This window comes from Benincasa hispida, chromosome 9, assembly GCF_027475165.1.
Source record: "Benincasa hispida cultivar pf3 chromosome 9, pf3_genome.v1.1, whole genome shotgun sequence".
Classification (NCBI taxonomy): domain Eukaryota; kingdom Viridiplantae; phylum Streptophyta; class Magnoliopsida; order Cucurbitales; family Cucurbitaceae; genus Benincasa; species Benincasa hispida.
In genome coordinates, this window is record NC_143486.1 from 87,423,044 (window position 1) to 87,444,199 (window position 21,156).

The following is a 21,156-nucleotide window of genomic DNA, read 5'->3' on the forward strand; positions in this document are numbered from 1 at the left end:
AAAAACATTTTATTTATTTAATAAAATATGAGATGTTTTATTCAGTACTTAGTAGCACTAACCCACAAGCCAATAACACAAATCCATGGTTATCATCTATAGCTTGAACATGTATGTAGAGACTGTTGGGGTTGATGCCCTAAAGTCTCGTGTCCTGTAGTTTGTAAACAGTATGTACGAACAATTGTGTTGTTAATATATGATTTTACTTCACATCTTGTTTTTTGCTCAGTTACTTGTTTTATTTGCTTTACCACAAACCAATAAACATAAAATCCCTGGTTATCTGTATGTGACTCAAGCATGTATGTGGTGATATACAAGTGGATCATGTCTTGAGTGATAACCAAAATGGTCTGTAGTAAATGGATAAAGGAGGGAAACCTTATCCCGGTAATGCTACGGACGCAACCCGCTTTGTGGAATGGTCACAAGTGTTGTGACTTGTTACAGATGGTCTGATCTTGATCATTTATGTTGGGGACATGCGAGCGGAGGCGTCCTATACAAAGAGTTTGTATAAGACCTAACCACGAAGTGTTAACGTCTCGTTATATGACATCGTTCATGACAGAGACTTCACTTCACTAGGATGACCATAGGTAACATGACCTCAATCCTGAGTGAGTTGGGAACTTCTGCCATTGAGGGCATCCTTTGATTTGTATGGGTGTGAGTGGCCAGGTCGCCGATTCAAACCTACCATTTTGGGGATTCGTCTGATTTGGGAGTTGGGAACTTAGCTTCATAAGATGGAATTCACTCCTTTCCCGAGGTAGGGGTAAGTAGATAGATGGCTCCCTTAAGGGCTAATTCCGAGGCTTGAACGATGTGGTACCACACATCTTCTCTTGGCCCGAAGGGTGTTCACACATAGTTGGACTATGTTGTATTGTTCATTAGAGGAATCAGTGGTACTTAAGGAGTGAGATGTAACTACAGGGGCAAAACAGTAAATTGGTCCAGCTGTACTTACGAGCATCTGTGAAGGGTCATCGTACTTATGATTGGTTATATACGATGGATACAGAAATAGATCTGTGGTAAGAAGAGTTCAGCTGTTGGTCTTTAGTGGAATCACTGACTGTGAAACCCGAATTTCCATTTTCCCTACTTAAACAGGAAATAAAAGGAATTAACTAAGTATAAGTTAAATCTTATGTCAAAGAGTAGGAAAATTCTAAGTGTTTAAATAGATTATTAAGCAGCTTTGAGATAAGCTTTAACTGGTGGAAATTTGGTTAAGTATAACCATGCGTTGGAAGCCAAGAAAAGAATAACCAAGTATTAGATAATGTGTTGGCCTTGTGCTAAGCGTTGGTGTTGTGCCATGCGCTAGCCATTAGAATTTGAGAGGTTATTTGGGTATTGAAAGAGGTTATTTGGTCGAGAGGAAAGGCTATGTGGGGACAAGCATGCGGCAACCTATGTTTGAGAGGTTAGTAGTGCATGCGGTAGCCTCAAGTGTGCGGACATAGGCGCAACACGCTAGAGATGCATGCACGGGTTGATCGTGTATGCGGCGATGCTAAGCGAGGGTATGTGGCAATGCTACACAATGGATGCGATGATGCTACACGATGGATGCGGCGATGCTACGCGATGGATGCGGCGATGCTACACGATTGATGCGATAACACTATTATATGGTGCTATGTAGCGGCCTTACTAAATGATGAGCTAGGCGATGAAACAAGCTATGGTGGACGTATGGTGAATTGTCTTTGCGTTGCTAAGGCTTGCGGTAATAAGGTTTATGAGGTTGGTTGCACTGGTCTTGAACAAGAAACTAAGGATGTTGACAAGCAACTAAGACATACATGCGATGGTCATGAGGGATGCGTTAGCAAGAGGCTAGGCGATGGTAAGTTATACCATGAGGCATTGAGCTGAAAGTTAGCTTGACTCAAGGATTGACATGCGTTGGAGATGTACTATATTTGTTGGACATCTAAGGCATGTGGACGCATAGGACAAGGCTTGAGCAAATAGTATGTGGTGGAAGAGGGTTGGTCATAATCCTAGTTGAGCGCATAGGGCAAAGGTAAGCTATGCGGTAGAGGGCATGCGGCCAAGGATGAGCCTTGCGAGCATGTAGCATATGCGACCAAGTTGCATTAATGGGATGCACAAGGTAAGATTGGATGAACGCATATGAAGTTAGATGGATGCATTCAAGGTCGTCATCCGGACATGTGGCTTGTTGGGAAGAAATCTTAAGCCTTAAGCAAATGAGGTGGATGCACAAGAAGACATACGAATGTGAGGGCCATGTGTTGGCTAAAGGAAGAGGAAGACACCTTGGATTGCAATGATGTAAGGTTGCGTTAATAGTGTAAGGAAAGGACACTTGGACATGCGGCCAAGTAGGAGGTGTCGGCCTTGGAGAGATTTTGGACGCCTATAAATAGGGTCAAGGACTTCAGATGAGAACTAAAAATTCTCTTCAAAGGACATTAGGAATAGCGTATGAGGACTAATTGGGAGGATACTATGCGTTGATAGAAGAATACATGCGTTGGTAGCAAAAACCATGCGTCAGTTAGGAAGTTCCAAGAGGGGAAGATGTTGTCGGACAGGAAGGTCTCGGAGTAGCATCAAATTGGGACAAGGATATCTACCAAAATACTCATGAGTTTGGAGTGATTTCAAAGCCATCTGAAAGCTCTAAGATCTAGTTTTCAGGGTAGGGCTGCCGAAGAAGAAACTCCAAGGAATCGGGCTGGAGAATGAGGACAAGACAGAAAGGACGAGCTGTCGAGTAAGCTTGGGCCAGCCTTGATGTTTTAAAGATTCCGGCCAAACCACGAGAAGTTCTGAGCTACTATTTTGAGGTAAGCTTCCTGAGAAATTGTAGAGCATATTTGTAGAAGGAAGTAACTCGAGATAAATCCTAGAACTATGAGTAATCTGAGCTTTAATTTGAATCAGGAATTTAGGGTTCAAGAGGAGCCCGGGAAGATGAAGGAACTTTTAAGAGAAAGATTCCAATCCTTACCAAGGTGAGTGGTACTTTCCTTTAAGTCTTAAGCATATGTTTTAGAGTAAATTGTATATGCTTATGTTATGAATGAGTACCTAACATGAGAATGAGATTATGTGATCGGGATGGTCAGAGGGTTAATAGACTTAGTTCCTGAGCCTGAAAGCAAAACCTCACAGGATGGTCAGGGGATTGAGAGGTCTAGTTCCTGAGCCTGTGAGAGGATCCTCACATGGAATGGTCAGAGAGCTGATGGGCTAGCTTCTGAGCTCATGAGCGGGGAACTATGTGCACATAGGAGACATTGGGAATAAAAGGGAACATAGCAGAATAAGCATTCATGATTAATATTAGTTAACTATCTACCGTGTGTGTAGATAGAGTTGAGAACAGACTCATTCAAGGCTGAGGTTTGAACGTAACCTCGTACTTATGATATGCTTGTTATGAGTTGAAATATTATCTAGAAGTTGCTTACCACTTACTGAGCTTTGTGAAGCTCATTCTTTTCTTTCATGATTTTCTTCCCAGGTAACGAAAGGTGAGAAGTTCCAGGGTGCTACTAAGGTCAAGGTCTGCCACATGCCACAGTTGCACTTCCAAAGGGTTTTAAGAGTGGTTTTGTGAACTTTTGTAGTTAAGTCTTGGAGTTGTATAAACTTTACATTGTTGTAAAATAAAATGGGCCTACTTATTCAGTTGTTGTTTATCTCCTTGAATTAAAGTTTACTGAGAGTAAAGAGGTTTCAGATGGATTGTAGGTATCACAAAAGGATGGTATCTGTAGTCCCTCACGCCTCTCCTCAGGCTCAGGAGTGCGGGCTCGAAGCGGAGTCTGACACTGACAGTTAACGGATGGTGGATCTTGTGGCTAAAAGGTTTAGTCAGCTATTCACATACCGTTGGAGCTTCGAGTCACAGGTCCATTAGGTCCCCTAGGTAGCTTGGATAAAAGTCGAGAATTAGTATTTGGGTTAATTTGAAATGTTCAAATTGACAAGAGGAAGGTCGATTACATATGATATAATTGGACTGGTTAATTATATATGATATAATTGGCTAAATGTATGAGATACATTATTTTGGAGGAAATTAGATATAAATATGATTTATATCAAGTAATGGAGAAAATACTATAGTAGATATGCGATATCAAACTATAGGATATAAATATAATATGATTATATTTATTAATTATTTAATTGATTAATTATATGATAATTAATTCTTTTTCCACTTTCGAATGTGGGTTAGTGGGCAACATTGGTTATGGTAACCGATAGGTTAAAATGAAAAATGTTTTCATTTTTGCGTAGATGTTCATTCGCCCAAAAAGAATTCGTGAAGCCCACGTTGGTGATTCAAAACGATCGCTTGAGAGCCTATGCAATGGCATTCTTCATCTAAAAGATCGTATACCTTGCGCCTAAACGATCGCACACTGTTGCCTAGACGATCGGATAGCTTCTCTAAACAATCGTATAGTGTGCTGATTTAGCTAAACGATCGTATACCTTTTCCTAAACGATCGTCTAGCTCCTCTATACGGTAAGCACTTCTGTTATGCCATAGCACTGTTTTCTCTCCCACTTGCTAATTGCCTACACGACTCGTTTGTCCTCCGTCCTCTACCAAATTCACCAAAGCCCACCCTGTGAACCCCAAATCCCAATTTCTCTACTTGAGTATGTTCCCTACTAAGACTAGTGTGATGAATAGGTTGATTTGGAAACTAGTGTGGAAGGTAGAGGAAAAAGTGGAGATTTGAAGAAAAGAGGAAATTTGGAAGTTTAACTTTTGGGAAAAATTTGAAAATTTGGCTAAGTATAGAATTTTGTGTGTTGATGCATTGGAAGAGTGGTTGGTGAAGGCATGCGGCTAAAGAAGGAAAAAGGAGATGAGGCATTGGAAGGCACATGAGGAAGCGAGGCATGCATGGAAAGGCAGCCATGCAATGAGCAGCCTCGGCCAGTGCCCATGCCGTGCATCGAGCAGCCTCGGCCAGACGCCCAGCCCAGGCATCGAGCAGCCTCGGTTGGACGCCCTGCCAATGCTTCGAGTGGCCAGTGCGCCTATGCATCAAGCGGCCAGCGCACCTATGCGTCGAGCGGCCAGCTCGCCCATGCATCGAGCGACCAGTCTATGCAGCACGCCTATGCGTTGGTGGTCAGCACCATGTGCCCATGACAAGCAAGCCGTGCAATGCTACCTAGTGAGCCATGCGTCGAGGATGGACGGTCACCTTATGCGTTGGTGATGGTTTGCTCTTGCGATGGCTAAATTGAATTGTGATGGTTGTGATTTGGCTTGTTATGCGTTGATGATAGGCTATGCGTTGAGTATGGATTATGTGTTGAACATCCAAGAGTTGGACGCATACAAGGGATGAGATCAGTAAGAGAACATCATCAAAACCATGTGTCTTCTTGGAAGGAAAGCCTTAAGCCTTTATAATTTGAGGTGGTGGCATCTGATTGGAAGCTCATGCGTTGGCTACCCAGGAGGAAGACACTTAGCTCGCGATGATCATAACATTGCGTTGATGAGGTGAGAAGGAGACACTTGACCATACAGCCAAGTAGATGGTGTCAACTCTGGAGAAGGTTTGGATGCCTATAAATAGAGCTAAGAGACTTCATTTTTAGTTCACAATTCAGAAATACTGTAAAAAGAGTGGGAAAGTTGAGCAAACCTTGCGTTGGAGCCAAATCCATGTGTTAGTCATAGAGGACGCATTGGACAGTGAAGTCTGAAGAGGACGCATCAACTTAGGATGAGGAGTTCTCCCAATTTACTCGTGTGTTTGGAGTGATTTTAAATCCATCTGAAAGCTCGGAGAGTTTAGTTTTCAGGGTAGAGCTGCTGGAAGAAAATCTTTAAGGGATCGAGCTGGAAATTGAGAAGAAGATAGAAGGGTCATGCTGTTAGATCAGTTTGGGCCAGTCTTGAATATTCTGTGTTTCCGGCCAAACCACGAGGAATTATGAGCTCAAATTTTAGGGTAAGCTTCATGAGACATTTTAGAATATGTTTTTAGAAGGACGTATCTCAAAATAAGATTCAGAACTATGAGTAATCTAAGCTGTAAATTGAATCTGGATTCTAGGGGTGAAAAGGAGCCCGAGGTAGAAAAGGGAGCTACTAAAGTAAAAAGCTCCTAAGCAATCAAGATGAGTGGCTAAAACGTTTTGACTAAAAAATTTTCTTAAAATATTTGATTACAACATGTTATAGAAAGCATGTTTTAAAGAAGATTATTCTCATGCCAGCTAGTTTTACAAAGTGATTTCCAAGCAAACTATGAATTATGTTTTAAACGCACGCATGTGTGAGAAATTGTTGAAAAGAAATTTATGTGTTAAATATACTCAGCATGCGTTAGTACCTTTAAAGCCATGTTTTTATATGTGTTATCTTTTACATGCTTTAAAGAGAAAGTCATTTATGACTAGTTTTACTTAAAACGCGATACCGAAGGACATTTGAGAAGGTATCCACCCAACTAGATACTGAAGAACATTTGAGAAGGTATCTATTGGTACTAAAGGATGTTTGAGAAGGTACCAAACCAACCAGATACTGAAGGACGTTTGAGAAAGTATCTGAGCAGAAGTACCTAAGGTATGACGGTACTTAGTATGGCCACGTACACGTAGGTAAAGTCAGAGATTGAGCAAAAAGGTTCTCTCTTGACTAGTAGTTGGTGTTGGGATTATTTTTACCCACAGTAGAGTTATCCTCAACTGAATTGAGCAGAGATTGAGCAAAAAGCTATCTTTACTGTTTTGTGATTAAAATAGCTTTATATATTCTATGCTTGGAAAATGTTCATACTGCAGTACAAGTACTGTAGAAGCTTATATTTCAGTTAAACTCTTTATTGAGATTTTGCATGAGAATCAATTATCTTTCTTAAGTCACTCATTGGGCGTAAGCTCATCCCGTTTTCAAATGTTTTCTTTCCCACCCCCCCCCCCCCCCCCCCCCCCCCCCCCACTATAGGTAGCGGTCAAATCCTCTAAAGATAGCTTTGCATCTGCTCTGCTACTAAAGGATAAAAGATTTGTAACCCGTCTGTTTAGGTGGTTACTGTTAATATCGTACACATGTTACTGTTGTTCATACAGGGACTAGGGTTTGTGGGTTTTGGGACTTGTGAATCTAGTGTTGTAATAACTCAAAATATGTTATGCTTCTAAATTAATAAATTTTGGCATAAAGATATTCCGATGCAGATGAGTTTTATATTGGTATCAGAGTTATTCCGCAATAGTTAGTAGGCAATAAGTGCCAACCAAACGGTTGATAACTGCTGTAGTCATGCCCTTTCTTAGGCTAAGAGGGTGGTCTGGGGCGGGGTGTGACACACCCTTTGGGTTTTTACTTCGAGAATACCCGGGGCTCATTAGTGGTTGTGTCGTCGTCATTGCGGCGTTCGTGTTCGCGTTGATCGTGCTGTTACAGTCGACGTTCCCGCCGGGTGATGGTAGATCTGTTGGAGGGATCCACTGCGTTGGGGTTCTAAAGTTCGAAGATAGTCTTCAACTGGTATGAAACCCTTTCCCTATTAATTATCTTGTTCTGAGCATGTCGATAATTAGATTTATTTTCATAATTGTATATGTTGAATGTATATAATTTTTATTTCGGTCACGGTAAGATCAGAGCGATCTGAACACGCTCATGGAACTCTCGGTATGAGATCCTTCAGAGACATACAGGTGAATCATGTTTAAGTGATAACCCAAATGGTCTATAGTAGATGGATAAGGTTGGGCACTTTATTCTAGTCACACTATGAATAAGACCCACTTTATAGATGTTACAATTGTTGTAAAGTGTTACAAACAATCTGATCTTGATCATTCATGTAGAGACATGTGAGCACAAGTGTTCTATACAAAGGAGTTTGTATAAAACTGGACTACGAAATGAATAGTCTAATTATATAACACTATTCATAATAGAGACTTACATTTCACAAGGATGACCATAGGTGACATGACCTGAATCCTGAGTCAGTTGTGAACTTCTGCCTATAAAAGCATGTTGGGTTTTATGTCCTAAAACTCGTGATTTGTAAACAATAAATTATTCTGAAAATTCAATAAGTTGTTATTGAATATATGAATTGTTTATTTCGTTTTAGAAAGAAATCCAATAAACTAAAAAGATCCATGACTATTACATGAGTAATTGAACTTTATGTGGAGACATAAAAGTGGATCAAGTTGGAGTAAATAGTCAAAATGATCTATAGTATATGAATGAAGTTGGGTGCCTTATTTTGGTAACACTATCGGATGCGGCCCACTCTGTAGTTGTTACAAAGAGTGTAAAGTGCTACAGACAATGTGACCCTAATTCGTACATGTTATGACATGAGGATTGGGGCGTCAGGTGCAATAGGTTTGTACTAATGGACAAATAGGCATGCACAATGGAAATGAGGATTAATTTTACTCTAATTGCACAAAATTAACATACAACCCTAAAATAATTAATTAGGGTTTTTTTTTTAAAATATTACCTTTAAAGCTCCCAAAACTCTTCTATCTCTGCTTGAACACGAACTGGACAACCACTAGAGCTGACCTACTATCATCTGGACTCAGAACCGGGTTGTGGGACCCGATGGATGAAGAACCCGAGAGAGAGAAAGAGATGGAAATAAAATATGGATTTTTTGGTTGGGTTTGGGTTTTGAATTTTTCTAAAAAATTGGTGATTTTTTCCAGCCCAAATTTGTAAACAATTTTGACAAAAAACCAAAGCCTTTTCTCCAAATTGAAAGCCAAAATTTATAGAAAAAAGCCATACAAAATTGCATGAAACAAATTCATAAAAACCTAACACCTCAAAATCCACTATCTAAGTGGGTTTGATGTCTCCACTATAAGCCAACACCTAACCCACTATCTTCTTAGTGGAATTATCCAACAAAAATTTGGATTTTCCCACTAACTTTATTCAAAGAGCAAAATACTCATTTTGTCAAAGTCAAACTTTGACCGAAAAGTCGACATTTTGACTTTTTATGATTTTTTTCGTGTTGAATAATTTTGATATCCCGAGCATGAATCCACATTCATTTTCTCGAAATTCAAATCACATTTGAATGTAAGGTCGGTCAAAATTTGACTTTTCAAAGTCAAAAGTCAACTCTTTGACTTTTTACATCTTTGACCATTTCCATTATTTTCGAGCTTCTGAATATGAACGTATTTATATTCTTGATATTTAAATCACATTTAAACATTAGAGATGTATCTCTAAATTGAAAAACCGACCACTATATCACATATACTTGTCGGTTTCTATCTCTTCACCTAATTCGAACAATTCGAATTATTCTATCATACTGTTCTAAGTTTATTCCATATGAGCTAGTAGGGGAACCTAATGGACCTTAGATCATGGGCTCCAACAAACCAAGATTAGCTGGTTAAACTCTTTAGATGGAGCCAATCAACATTCGTTAACTCACGATTCATTCCATTATAGTCGCGTAATTGCACTCCTCTCACTATAGATATATTTGTGTCCATATGATATAACCATGATTAGTAAGCTAATCCTTCACAGGTTGTTTGTAATCTCGATTGGGTCTTAAAAACCGTTTTACCCCCAAGACTACATCTTATTCCTTAAGTTCCACTGCTTCTCTAATGAACAATTGGTTTAAGGTCCAATCTATAAACCGAAACCCTCTCGGGCCAAAGAGAGGGTGGGACCCCTTATTCAAGACTTGGATTCAGTACTAAAGGGAACAACCTATCTACTATCCCTATAACGGGTAGGAGTGAATTCCGTCTTGTACCCTATGTTCCCAGCTATCCACCTGATCTTACCCCTAAAATGGGAGGCTTATTGGGCCAGCGATAATGAGTTGCCCTTACTTATGCAGATCTAAGGATAATTCTGAGTGAACAGGAGTTCATAGTTAGCTCAAGATTAAAATGAAGTTACCTAGGTCATCTATTAACGAAATAGTCAGTTTTATACATTAAACGACGTTTAGAACGTAAAAAGTGACTATTTCATGGTTCAGTCTTATGTAAACTCTTTACATAGGATGCCCCCATTTTCATGTCTCCACATGAACGGTTTAGGATTACATCGTTTGCTAACTACAAAATGGGCCACATCCATAGTATCCCCAGAATAAGACGCCCAACCTTATTCATATACTATAGACCATTTTGGCTATATATTTGAACTTGATCCACATTTATGTCACTACATAAAGTTCAAACTTAAACTTAATAGCCTCGGATCCTTAGTTTATTGGATTCATGAATATAGAATTTAAATTTACTCAAGATTTTCAATAACAGCTTTATTGAACAAGAATATGATATTACAAACTACGAGTTTTAGGACATAAAATCCAACAAACTCCTACTTGGACTAAAACTCCTAGTAGGATCAAACGATGTTGAATTTAACTGTGAGAAATTAATATTACATATGAGTACAATAAACATATGAATACAATAAACTAGGGCATTCACGGCTAATATAATCTCCCACTTGTCTTGGTTTAGAAACACCGTAGACCTAAGCTTTGTAGGTGACAATAAAAAACTTTAGCCGTGAGGGTTTTTGTAAAAGAATCAGCAATGTTTTGCTCAGAAGGTATCTGGGTCATTACAACGTCACCATGGTGTACGATTTCCCGGAAAAGGTGGTACTTGCATTCGATGTGCTTTCCCCGTTTATGGCTTCACGACCAATATAATCTCCCACTTGTCTTGGTTTAGAAACACCGTAGACCTAAACTTTGTAGGTGACCCTAAAAAACTTTAGCCGTGAGGGTTTTTGTAAAAGAATCAACAATGTTTTGCTCAGAAGGTATCTGGGTCACTACAACGTCACCATGGTGTACGATTTCCCAGATAAGGTGGTACTTGCATTCGATGTGCTTTCCTCGTTTATGGCTTCGAGTTCTTTTAAATTTGCTACTGCACCGCTGTTGTCACAATACAAGCTGATGGGTAGATGCATATTTGGAACAACTTCCAAATCTGTCAAGACTTTTCTCAGCCATACTGCTTCTTTTGCTGCTTTACAAGCAACTACGTATTTAGCTTCCATTGTGGAGTCAGCTATACAGGTCTATTTTACGCTTCTCCACACTACTACTCCTCCGTTAAGAGTGAACACTGATCCAGATGTAGATTTCCTAGCATCTTTATCAGTTTGGAAATCAGAGTCAGATCCTTATCACTATACACGAGCATGTAGTCCCTAGTTCTCCTGAGATACTTTAAGATGTTCTTAACGGCAGTCCAATGATCACGTCCAAGATTAGACTGGTATCTACTGACGATCCCTACTGAGTAGCATATGTCAGGTCTATTACATAACATTGCATACATCAGGCTTCCAACTGTGGAGGCATAGGGAATATTTCTCATATTCTCAACTTCTTGAGGTGTCTTAGGACATTATTATTTTTTTTTTTACAAATGAATTCCATGTCTGAAAGGAAACAGGCCCTTTTTAGAATTCTGCATTTTATATCTAGACAACATTTTGTCTATATAAGATGCTTGAGACATGGCTAGTGTCCTATTCTTGTGATTTCGAACAATTTGGATCCCAAGAATATATTGTGCATTTTCTAAATCTTTCATTTGGAATTGTGTATCTAGCCATTGCTTGACATCTGTAAGATATCCTACATCATTCCCAATGAGCAGAATAGCATCGACATATAAAACCAAGAACACTACAACAGAATTAACGATTTTTTTGTAAACATAAGGCTTGTCAACATTCTGTTCAAAGCCATAAGATTTGATTGCAGTATCAAACCTTATATTCTAGGATCTAGAAGCTTGTTTTAACCCATAAATGGATTTCTCAAGCTTACAAACCTTTTGTTCTTGACCCCGAACTAAAAACCCCTCTGGTTGAACCATATAGATACTCTCTTCAAGATTGCCATTCAAAAAGGCTGTCTTGACATCCATTTGTCAAATTTCATAGTCATAAAAAGTTGCAATGGATAAGAATATTCTTATTGACTTTAACATGGCAATGGGAGAGAAAGTTTCTTCATAGTCCACTTCCTCTCTCTGGGTATAACCCTTTGCCACAAGTCGAGCCTTAAAAGTCTGTACTTTACCAACTTGATCTCGTTTTCTCTTGTAGATCCATTTGCAACCAATTGGTTTCATATCACTTGGTTTATCTACAAGAGTCCAGATTGAATTAAAGTACATTGACTCCATTTCGAGGTCCATAGCTTTTATCCACTGGTCACGGTTCACATCATTCATTGCCTGTTTATAGGTCAATGGATCCTCTATGCCCTTATCGGGTATGATGATTTGAGTTTCAGCTAAACCCAAATAGCGAAAACTCTCCCACTACGTCAAGGCACTCTCAACTCTTGAGAAGGATGTGACTGACCAGAAATACTAGCTTTATCTACTACTTTAGTAGATGAATTAGGTATATTTGTAGCGTCTTTTGAAATTTCTTTTAACACTATTTTACTGCATGGTTGATGATTTCTAATGTGGTCTTCCTCTAAGAATGTGACATTTGTTGATACAAATACCTTGTTTTCTTGATGATGATAAAACAGACCACCCCTTGTTTCCTTTGGATAACCTACAAATAGGCATAATTTTGAACGATGTTCCAATTTCTTGGGATTTTGTATCAACACATGTGCTAGGCAACCCCAAATTCTAAAGTGACGTAAACCACTTTTACGCCCTTTCCATAGCTTATAAGGTGTTTCTGAAACACTTTTAGAGGGAACGTTGTTCAAAATATGGACAACAAATTCAAGTGCATATCCCCAAAAGGAATCAGGAAATTGAGCATAGCTCATCATAGAGCGAACCATATCTAATAAGGTTCTGTTTCTTCTTTCTGATACACCGTTCTACTGAGGCGTACTAGGTGCAGAGAGTTATGACTGGATCCTGTTTTCTATCAAATAGTCTTAGAATCGTATGTTCATATACTCTTCACCTCGATCTGAACAAAGTGTCTCTATTGTTTTACTTAATTCATTCTCAACTTCAGTCTTATATACTTTGAACTTTTCAAGAGAATCAGACTTGTGATGAAGCAAGTAAGCATGACCATACTTTGAATATCATCAATAAAACTGATGAAATATTCATACCCACCTCGAGCCTTGACATTCATTGGTCCACAAAGGACCGAATGTACGAGCTCTAAGGGTACTTTGGCTTTGAGACCTTTTCCAGTAAAAGATCCCTTGGTCATCTTTCTTTCAAGACAGGATTCACATGGAGGTAAAGAGTTATCTTCTAACTGACTTAAAAGTCCACTCTTGACCAATCTCCTAATCCTATTAAGATTTATGTGACCAAGTCTTAGGTGCCATAGATAGGTGTTGGATGAAACCTTTTGTTTTTTATTTTGAGTTTCTAATGTTCTAAACATTTCAGTACTTAAAACAAAATTTTCTCTAATTGGTCTTACCTTATATAAGTTGTCTTCAAGTGTAGCAGAACAAATTTGAATACCTTTACAAAAAATGAACGCTTCATTTATATAAAAAGATATTGTATATAATTGTTCTATAATACAAGCGATAGATATCAAATTCCTTTTCATAAGAGGTGCATACAAAACATTTTTAAGTACTAGATATCTATCTTAAAAAAAATAAATTCAGATCTCCCACTGCTTCAGCTGAGACAACCTCTCCTGTCCAACTTTGAGGGTTATCTCACCTTCTTCAAGCTTTTTCCAAGAACTAGTTTCCGGAAACGAGAAACAAATATGATTAGTGGCTCATGAATCTAGTATCCAGGTTGAAATATCATATTCTACTAAACAAGTTTCAACGACCAGTAAATCATATTTACCTTGTGTCATTTTCTCAGTTTTCTTCTCTGTAAGGTACTTCGGGCAATTTCTCTTCCAATGCCCGTTTTGGTTATAGTGGAAACATTTTCCTTTATTTGCATCTTTCTTTCCCTTTCTTATCTTGGGAGCCTGCCCTTTTTCTTTTCTTTTTTTTTTTTCATTTGAGCTTTAGAGGGTCCAACTTTGTTTTTAGAAGATGATCCTCTTTTAAATTTTTTCTTAGTGACATTTGCTTCCACTTCCTTCCCTTTGCCTAAAGTAAGGTTTTGGAATTGCTGGAGCTCATTAAGAAGGGTAGTGAGGTTAAATTCTATCTTATTTCAAGACACATTTGTCTCAAAAGGTATAAAACTCTTCGGAAGAGATTGTAAGATAAAGCTAACTTGATTAGCCTCATCAATGGGTCCGCCGTTTACTTCAGCGATATTGAAATATATCATCATGTCCAGGACATGTTTTCTAACAGAGGTCTCCTCTTTCATCCGCTTTGTGTAAATGTGCTTAATTTCCTCGTGTCTAAGGGACCATGATGGTTACCCAAACATTTCTCTTAATGAATCTATTATCTCTTTAGTCGTAGTTAAGGATTCATGTTTCTTTGCCAAAACATCTTGACATGCTGGCAAGAATGTAAACACAGGCCTTTTCATTGGCTTTGACCCATCGATCGTATGCTTCCCGAATAGTTCAGTTAGCATTTGAGGTTGGGGCTTGAGTACATTCCTCAGTTAAGACAAATCTTAGATCGTTAACTACCAGTATTGTGTTTAGATTTGATTTCCATGTCGAATAATTATCGACTTTTAGTTTCTCGAAAGCTAAGAGTTGAATTATTGAGTTATTCATGCTGAAAAAGATAAACATATTCTTTTAGAAAAATTATAATCACAAAGAAACCAATTTAATTTAGCAAAAACTAATAATGTACCCTTCATTATTATATTTTGCAACGATATTTCAAAAGTTTAGAGTAACCTCCACCGAACGGCAGTGAATTATTCCTCTTTTGAACCAAGACAATTTTGACTAGATGCTAACCCCAGAATAACTCTTTATTCTTATAGCACTTTAGTTATCGCTACTTTGGTTGAGAATATACTAACATCTTAGGAATTCTTGTAAGTGTAATCTTCCATTTTTAGATTTCAGAAACCAGAATCAACATGCTCCCGAAAGTGGAAAGTCAATATGAAAACAGATCTAAGAGAGCCTATCTAGATTTGGAGTTCACGGTGTTATGAATCCTATAATACAACCCTCCGAAGGGAAAGGTCGCTCCAGGGCAGACATGCAGGTGCATTATAGGAATCTCACAGTGCGACCTAATGGAAGAGACCGTGGGATATGTTGTTACGTACCACTCACCCACTTACTATAAACTACTTCCTCTATTCACCTTGATATTGATCCATGAAAACACTCTCCGAAGGGAGTCCGCTCCTAAGCACGACCCAAAGCCCTGCATGGACCTCACGATGTGAACTCTTAGGGAAACTAGAGCTAAAAGTACGCTACTTCACTTTAGCTGAAGTGTTTTAGACGGTTAGGGTATAAAATACTTAGCGATACATTTCGGCTAACTTAAACATATCCTAAGTCTAGGTGATAGATCCATGTATAACTCTTATACTGGATTTTAACCTATGATGTCTAGGTGATAAACAAATTTTATTACCTCACACCACTACGCATGCTCATAAAACCGGTTTAACCTAACTCAGACATCGACTCAATCTCTACTTAGTAGGTGTTCCGTGAACTGTCAACTTAAAAACCTTCAACCTTAGTCATCTTATCTGACTTTTTACCAAGATCTTGCTGGGTGAGTTTTCTTGTAACTTCGATTTTACAAGATATCGACCTATTTTCTATGAAAATTGGGATTGCTCGATGGTTAACCCTAAGTGAGCATGCATCTTATCTTTATTATAGATTTTAGAAGTCTAGGTTATTTTATAACAATTATAAAATAAATTATAACAATTATAACCCTAGAGCATTCATCTATAACATACATCCATACTCAATGATCTTGCTTTAATATAACACTTTATATTAAAAAACTTAACATGCATACTATATACATTACAACAATTATAACATATATCAAATGCATGTACATGTTAACCTATGATGGGATTTTAAATCTATGTGGAATACTATACGCATAACAAGATTCAAAAATAATTAAAACATATATCAACATGCATAATTAATTAAACACCCTAAAATGGATTGGTTTTGGCTTTTAAATTAAGCTAACAACTAAATTATTACAATAATAATTTGGTGTAGTACAAAAAACCGCTCTCGAACCAGCTTTAAACAATTTTGAATCAACTTGAACCGGCTAAAAAACTCTCAAATTGGCCCAAAAACTCCAAAAACCAGGTTGAACCGGTCAAACTGGCTCAACAGAACCGGTTCAGACCAGCTGGTCAACGTTCGCTAACGCGGTCAACGGAAGTCGGGGCAGGTCGACGGAAAGCGCACGGGTGCGTGGGTAGGCGGGCGGCAAATCGAGTCGGCGCGCGGGTCGCCTGGAGCGTGCGAGTCTGCTTTGAAGTTGGTCGGACTGAAGCGGGCGGAGAAACCGGGTTGGGTCTGGGAGCATGTCTCGAGTCTTGTGGCGATTTCGGGTCTGTGAGCCAATTTTCTTCAAATTTGAAGTTGTCCTCTTTCCCAGAATCGTGCAATTACAGCCTAATTTCAACTCTAATGACTCTAACACATTTACAGACCCTTTGCCACACATTAATGCTCATAAACATGTGAGCAATTACAAATTAATACTACAAAAAAAAATTAATTTAATTGCCAAAACCTGAAAACCATTTTAGTTTCCAATCTCAATTTTATCTAATAAATTGATACCCACCACATGCAATTGAGTAAAAATAAAATATGCTCTGATATTACATGATGGAAAAATAGGTATGCGCAGCGGAAATGAGGATCAATTTTACTCTAATTGCATAAAATTAACATACAACCTTAAAATAATTAATTAGGGTTTTTTTTTAAATATTACCTTTAAAGCTCTCGAAACTCTTCTATCTCTACTCGAACATGAACCGAACAATCACTAGAGCTGACCTACTATCCTCTAGACTCAGAACTAGGTTGTGGGACCCGATGGATGAAAAACCCGAGAGAGAGAAAAAGATGGAAATAGAATATGGATTTTTGGGTTGGGTTAGGGTTTTGAATTTTTCTAAAAAATTGGTGATTTTTTTCAGCTTAAATTTGCAAACAATTTTGGCAAAAAACCAAAAGTTTTCTCGAAATTGAAAGCTCAAATTTATATATAAAAAAAAAAAGTCATGCTAAATTGCATGAAACAAATTCATAAAAACCCAACACCTCAAAATCCACTATCTAAGTGGGCTTGATGTCTCCACTATAAGCTAACACCTAACCAACTATCTTGTTAGTAGAATTATCCAACAAAAGTTTGGATTTTCCCACTAACTTTAGTCAAAGGGCAAAATAGTCATTTTGTCAAAGTCAAACTTTGACCAAAAAGTCAACATTTTGACTTTTTATGAGTTTTTCTATGTTGACTAATTTTGACCTCCCGAGCATGAATCCGTATTCATTTTCTCGAAATTTAAATCACATTTGAATATAAAGTCGGTCAAAATTTGACTTTTCAAAGTCAAAAGTCAACTCTTTGACTTTTTACATCTTTGACCATTTCCATTATTTTCAACCTTCCGAATATGAACGTATTCATATTCTTGATATTTAAATCACATTTAAACATTAAATTTGTATCTCTAAATTGAAGAACCGACCACTATATCACATACACTTGTCGGTTTGTCTCTCTTCACCTAATTCGAACAATTCGAATTATTCTATCATACAGTTCTAACTTTATTCCATATGAGCTAGTAGGGAACCTAATGGACCTATACATCATGGGCTCCAACGATCCGAGATTAGCTGGCTAAACTCTTTAGATGAAGCTATCAACATTCGTTAACTCACAGGTCATTCCACTATAGTCCCATAGTTGCACTCCCCTCACTATAGATATATTTGTGTCCATATGATATAACCATGATTAGTAAGCTAATCCTTCACAGGTTGTTAGTAATCTCGGTTGGATCATAAAAATCGTTTTACCCCCGAGACTACATCTTATTCCTTAAGTTCCACTGCTCTTCTAATGAACAATTGGTTTAAGGTCCAACCTATAAACCGAAACCCTCTCGGGCCAAGGAGAGGGTAGGGCCCCTTGTTCAAGACCTGGATTCAGTACTAAAGGGAACGACCTATCTACTATCTCTATAACAGGTAGGAGTGAATTCCATCTTGCACCCTATGTTCCTAGCTATCCACCTGATCTTACCCTTGAAATGGGAGGCTTATTGGGCCAACGATAATGAGTTGCTCTCACCTAAGCAGATCTAAGAATAATTCCGAGTGAACAGGAGTTCATAGTTAGCTTAGGATTAAGATTAAGTTACTTAGGTTATCAATTAACGAAATAGTCAGTTTTATATATTAAACGGCATTTAGAACGTAAAAAATGACTATTTCATGGTTCAGCCTTAAGTAAACTCTTTACATAGGATGCCCCCATTTTCATGTCTCCACATGAACGGTTTAGGATCACATCGTTTGTACTAACTACAAAATGGGTTGCATCCATAGTCTCCCCTGAATAAGGCACCTAATCTTATTTATATACTATAGACCATTTTGGCTATATATTTGAACTTGATCCACATTTATGTCACTACATAAAGTTCAAACTTAAACTTAATAGCCTTGGATCCTTAGTTTATTGGATTCATGAATATAGAATTTAAATTTACTAAATATTTTCAATAACATTTTTATTGAACAAGAATATGATATTACAAATTACGAGTTTTAGGACATAAAATCCAACATGTACAAGATCGAACCACAAAATCAGTCACTCTTACTTTATAACGTTGTTTACTGTTTAAGACTGACTATTTCAAAGCGATGACTTAAGTAACTTGACCTTAATCTTGAGCTAACTATGAACTCCTGTTTATTCAGGATTATCCTTAGATTTGTGTGAGGCTTGGCTCAATAGCGCCGGCTCAATAAACCTCCATTTCAGGGGTAAGACCGGGTAGATAGCTGGAGACATCGGGTGCAAGATGGAATTCATTCCTACTCGTTTTTAGGGATAGTAGAGAGGTTGTTCCCTGTTGACTCCGGGTCTTGAACAAGAAGGCCCGCTCTCTCCTTGGCCCGAGAAGGACTCGGTTTGTTGATTGGATCACAAACCAATTGTTAATTAGAGGATCAGTGGGACTTAAGGAACAAGAGGTAATCTCGGGGGTAAAACAGACATTTGACCTAACCGTTATTACGAACAACCTGTGAAGGGTTAACTTACTAATCATGGTTATATCGAGTGGACATAATATATCTACAGTGAAGGGAGTGCAAGTATGGGCTTTCGTAGAGTGACCCATTAGTTAACGAATGGGGGGTTAATTCAGTGTAAAGAGTTTAATCAATTAATCTCGGATCGTTGGAGCCCATGATCTGTAGGTCCACAAGGTCCCCCTACTAGCTCGTAAATGGATTAGCTTTAGAGTAGCGTGATAAGTTAATTTGAAACGTTCAAATTAGAATTAAGTGAATTATTAATGATATGAGATATAATTACGCGTTTAATTTTGGAATTAAACGGAATTTGAGAATTAATTAACATTTAAATATGATTTAAATATTAAATTCATGAAGGTAGATTTTGTGTAAAATTAATTTAATATTTGATATTAAATTAATTAGAATTAATTAAATTTTTTAATTAATTATTTATTATTAATTTCATTCGAAAATTAATTTGTGAAATTAATTTTGTAAAATTAATAATTTTTTAATTTAGAAAACTAAATTGATTTTGGAAATCAATTTATAAAACAAAACTAAAATTGGAAACACAAAATTGAAATATGGAATTTCTCTACTAACAAACAAGTAGCTCGTTCATTTTCCCACCATTTCTTGATTCAATCTTCCAAGCATGAGCTGCACCTCATGCAGCCTTCTTCTTTGCATGAATGTCCTGCAATAAATAGAGAAGATGGAAGTGGAATTAAGGCATGCATCACTTGAGTTTTTATTGAAAAATTCGTGTTGAAGAAGGTGTCCTTCAAGTGGGTGCAGTAGTGTGTTCTTCTCCAAATTCCCTTCATTTAAACTTATTCTGAGTCCGACAACTCAATTTAAACCTCCAAGAGAATAGTAGGGAAGACCTGAGGTGGTTCACAATGAGATTTGGAGAAGATTTACAGCTGAATTCGAGATTCTAAAGGTTCTACAAAGGTATGACTTGAAACCCTCTTATTATTATATAAGCATGCTTCATTTATAGCCAAAATTGATGAATTAGAATGCTTATTGATTTTCATTGCTTCCGCTGCATGCTGATATACTCCTATAAGGCAGTCCTTTGATTTGTATGAGTGAGAGTGGCTAGATTTTCGACTCAATAAGTCTACCATTTTAGGGATTCGTCTGATTAGGGAGATGTAAACACAACTACACAAGACGAAATTCACTCTTTCCCGAACGTCTGGGTAAGTAGATAATTGCTCCCTTAGGGGCTAATTCTGGGACTTGAACAATGTGGCGTCATATCCTCTCTTGACCTGAGAGAGGTTTGCTCATAGTTGGACTATGACTTATTATTCATTTGAGGGATCAGTGATACATAAGGAGTTAGATGTAACTACAGGGGAAAAATGGTAATTTTGGCCCAACTGTACTTACGAGCAATTTGTGAAGGATTATCGAACCGTTGATTGGTTATATCCAATAGACACAGAAATTTATCTGTAGCGTGAAGAGTGCAACTACTGGTCTTTAGTGGAGTGACCGACAACTAATAGGTGTTAGGTAATTTAATTAAAGAGTTTAATTAATTATCTAAGTACCCTTGAAGCATCAATTTACAAGTCCATAAGGTCCCCTCTGTAGCTCAATAGGGATTATTGAGAATTAATTTTGAATTAACTTGAATTGTTCAAATTAATTGAGAGAATTAATTATATGTGATATAATTAAACTAATTATATATGTGTATAATAAATATAATGTATTTGATACATTATAATATAAAGTTTATTTGAGAGGAAATAAATATTTGAATATGATTCAAATATTAATTACATGGATTGGATTCATATAATTAAATTTAGTATAAATGTGATTTATATTAAATACTACAAATTAATGAGAGAATTAAAACTATAAGTTATAATGTACTTGATACAATATAAAACTACAGGTAATGTGTTATATATGATATA